Raw genomic sequence first — 4,710 nt, 5'->3', positions numbered from 1 at the left:
ATGAAAGATGTATCCTGAACCACAGAAATGAAGGAGGACATGATCATCATAAGAAAAAACTGTTTCCTAGCGAGTAAGCAAACTTCTCCAATCTCATTCATGAGCTCAGAACTGTGAAGATCAACCACAGAACAAGATGTGGCAACCACAACTGGGCCATGCTGTAAAATTTCCATAAGAGTTTCATTCCACTAGTTCATATGTTTAAATTAGTGGTAAACAAAGCAGTAACAAACGGTAAAATGACCAGGCTTAGTGACAAGGGTATTATACTGTGGAAAGACATTTCTACAGTCTATTATAATTACCACACACACACACACACACACACACACACACACACACACACACACACACACACACACACACACACACACACAGTGGAAAAATTGAAAACACTGACTGTGAGATTGTTCAAATGGGAAGTAGGACAAGATCTTAATGTGCTTGCTAGACTGCTTTGTCTCTCTGATTCTCACATGTATTCACATGTATAGTTATATTTCAGCATTAACACTCACACAACAAAGTGAGAATATTAGGAATGGGCATTTCAATCAAAAATACTATTTTACTTTAACTGGGAACTATTCCATTAGTCTTCAAAGATCACTTACCCCATCTCCAACTGCACTCAAATGACAGTGCATATCTGTGGTAGATTCCTGACATACTTGCTTTGTTTTCATGTATTATTTGAAGGAGCTCTATATCGAACTATTTGAAGGGTCCAGTGGTCTTTGGATTTGTGTGTTTCCCTGTTCATATGGTATCTTACTGTCTCACAGAATTTTAATGGTCTGTTCCCTGGGCCATTTCTCAAAATGCATACTTGAGTGTATTTGTATTCTTGTGGACTTGTACTTGTGAAATGTCATCAGTCACAATCTAATTACAGGACCAACTCAACGTATGAATCAAGTTATGTGCACTTAAAAAGGATAAACCGAGTTGTGACATGTGTGGACTTTCCCATAAGGCAATATGACTGAAAATCAAAAGTGGCAATCTTTGAGGAACACAACCAAAACTGCAAGTAAGGTTTTGAAATACTACTGTGCCACAAAATAAACCTTTAGGATGTTTTTAGAAGAGAGTAGAGTTGTGCAAACTCCAAATAAGTGGTTGATTTTTCAAGATATTGCCTGTTTGCAAATGTGTTTTGACATATATATATATATAGATAGATATATTATTCCTGCTAGTTTAATAGCCAGCTATCTTTTTACCAGATGGTCAGAATTTCTAAAGCCCAACATCATTTTCAGAATCTCTACTGGCCCTCACCTGTCAAGGTAAATAAGAGAGATAAATCAGTTAGGTTATATCCAACAGGTGATGTTGCTTTATAACTGGATCACCTTATTCAATTTGAATGTCTTACTGTCAGTATATTTTAAACTGAATCTTTCTCTCATCTTTTTTTGCTTGATGTAGAACTACTTCGTTCTCCAGATTTTTTAGAATTAAAACTGACATTAAAAATATTTGAATCCAGCCTTCTCACTGGGAGTAGAAAGAGCTGGACCAGCATGTTAATAATGTTTCTAGAGATCCTGAGTTTCAAGTGAACTTGCCAAGAACGAACTTGGCATACTTGGCTTTGACAACAGAAGCACTCGAAAAAATGTTTGAAAATTAATATTTTAAGGAAAAAAAAGTTCCATAACTGATTCAGTTTTTTGCTTTCAATAACTTAATTACTATTTGAAAATTATGCCCATTTCTAATAAATATTAGAAAAATGTTAGATGACAGGGACATCTTTTATTCTCTGCAAAACCTTGCAACAGGGCAAAGAAGCAATTTGTGTTATTCCTTTTTTTTGAATTAATCTAATCTTAACAATCCCTCCCATCAAATTCAAAGATAGATAGAAGTCTATTCTGCTTTGAATAATAATTCATGTCTGATTAGTTTTATTCAGAAACAGGTTCAATTACGTGCTTAGAAATGATTAAGTCCTAGCATGACCTCCATGCTTCTTCTTTCTTTGAAATATTTTTCATTTTAAAAGTTTTCCACAAAAGTCTCAACACTGACAGTCCATTGCCATTGTATGTGCACTGCAGGCTTCATTGTCATACATCACATTTGCAAGCTGGTTACTGGAACACCTGTAGCTGTAAAGTAGATGTGATGCCACTCCTCCACTGTTGCTCTCTCTGCTCCCTCATTTCCGCCTCATTCTCATCCTCCTCACTTCAAGCCTCATCTCCTGGACTGAAGTAAGAGCTTTGACAGACAAAATGTGTACAAACATCCTTATTTATTTCCAAAATTCTCACAATTACTTCTGATCAACAATAGCTGGTTATAAGCTAATATTCTGACAGCTAATTTTAGGCTCGATTGTCCCAAAAATCACATTTTCCTGTCTGATAAATAGTTCGATAATAGTTCTCATATGAGATTATGAGAACGAGAGTTTAGCTGCCAAGTTTCTGCATGGCAAGTATAAAGGGCCCCTAAACATAGCTGCTAATGGAAAAAAACAGCAATGCTTACGAAGCAAAAAGTTCAGGATATCCTCAAAAACTCACCTCAGCATCGCTGTCATTGGACAAAAATGAGCTTCAGTGACTCATCGTCCTGTGTCGGGCTCCTTTCACAATGTATTGCACCCTTATTGATTAAAAAGATGTGGAAACCCGACATCTGAGATAAACAGTGGACTACAGATAAACAACGGACAGAGTTGTTTGTTCTACGGTGGCCCTTGAAGCAAGGGTAACACACATGAAGAACTGGGAGGGGTAAGAAAAAGAAATTAATTTGACTGCAATCTACTGATATCTAGTGGTGAGATCTTACACATTGTACCCTTTAAAGAAAACAATTTTCACTCATCAACTGGTGCATGTGTCAAGAACAATCTAAAAAGAAAGTTAGCTGTCTGATTTACAGTTTTCATATCTATTAATTAATTAGTATTTATGAATGTGTTGATTTTATTTAAAAGAAAGAATCTCAGACAATATGTTCTCATTTTTTCTCTCTTTTTGCTACAAGGTTTTAGACCATCCATTTAATAAATAAGTAAATAATTAAAGCCAACATCTGCCAGTGAGATTACTTTGATTACTGATCTGCCATCTCGCTCTTCAGTCGGTACCCAGAACTTGCGACCAGTGGTAAGAGTAGGAACGCAGCTTAAAAATCGACAGCACTGCTTGCAAACTGCTCTGTTTTCGACACAATGGAAAGGACAGCATCCACTCTGACGTGGCACCAGTCCATCTGTCAATCTATAAAGATATAATCTATTCAAATGAAATAAGGAGAACAAAGACATCCATTCTAAACCCCTTAGTAACGGCCATTCTTTTATTCAGACTTTTATAGGCATGTGTACTATACTCTGCACCAAACTTATTCTAATTGCCTGTGCTCCCTCATGTTGTAGCAGAGGGGGAGAAGCTGCACTTTATGTTTTAGTTGTGCCTAAGATGTAAATAAAACATCGTCTGTCTCAGATGGTAGTTATACTGCTGCACCTTCATGGCTTCATTTAATCCTTTCCTCCTCTCACTCTTATAGCCTCTTATCATGGGTGAAGAGGGGATACTCCTCGCTCTCATCATCAATCATCGCAGCCCGTGCCCTGTCACCCACGCTGGCAGAGGTGCTATGCCGTGCGCTATTGTTTTGTTCTGTTTTGTTTGCTGCATTGCACTGGCTCTATTTTTGGTACCAAAGGTCTTATGGGCTGACTTGGCACTCATAAAAGCTCTACAGCCATCTAGATGGATGTTTACCTTCAGAAATTCAGAAACTCTTAACAAAAGTTTCAAAGGCAAATCGCTTGCGTGAAAGTCTCCAAACCAGGACATTTAACTTCTGGGTGAGACAGGCACTTTTGTGAAAGCTGACCTTGTATCTCAAGTTCTAAACAATAAATGTGCAATCACAATGCTGTTCCCAAAGGCCTTGAACAAGGTGACACACAACATGTACCTTTTGAGAAACGAGATTAATTCTATAAACTTAAGATATAAGAATCCTGGAGTATTGACTTGCAGATTTACAGTCATAAACATTTCTATCACAGTCTCTGTAATACTGCATTAAGAATGATAAATAGATTACTATGAGTACCTGGACAAAAGGCCTTGTGAAGAATGTTACTGAGTGTAAAGGAGTTCTCTGTAAAGTGTTGACTTTATTAAGTAAAGTTCCCTGAGATATGAATTAGCTTTAAGTGTAGCTCAGTGGCATAGTAATTCCTCCTGAATGACCAAACTCCTCAATGCAATAGTTAATCATGATTTGATATTGGCTGAACCAGTGTTTGAGGAAAGAATGAATATGACAACGTATGTAATGTTTAGTGGAAAAGTCTTCAGCCTCATGTCTTCAGTCTGGACATTGTTGTCCTGCAACTACCTATTTTCCTACCAAAATCTAAACAAATGAGGTGTGTCTCGTGACACAGTACTGTATGAAACTAAGCCAATGCAACAGTTATATAAGAATGTGATCTATGCTGCTCACATATGTCAAGATCCTATAGTGCTACAGGACAACACCTAATGACATTTCAAAACTAGAAAGAACCACGAAACAAGCAAAACCAGTTCAGCCAATAAATGTAGCCTCTAACAATTCACAGTTACATTTTCATTAAAGATCTAAAGGCTGTAAAACTGTATCATAAACGGCGCCAAAATAAATAAATAAATAAAAAGACAAGCAGCTTAAAAGGCCCAC

Source organism: Haplochromis burtoni, unplaced genomic scaffold (assembly GCF_018398535.1).
Source record: "Haplochromis burtoni strain Fernald_Lab_line unplaced genomic scaffold, NCSU_Asbu1 Contig_34, whole genome shotgun sequence".
Lineage (NCBI taxonomy): Eukaryota > Metazoa > Chordata > Actinopteri > Cichliformes > Cichlidae > Haplochromis > Haplochromis burtoni.
This window is presented reverse-complemented; position numbering follows the sequence as displayed.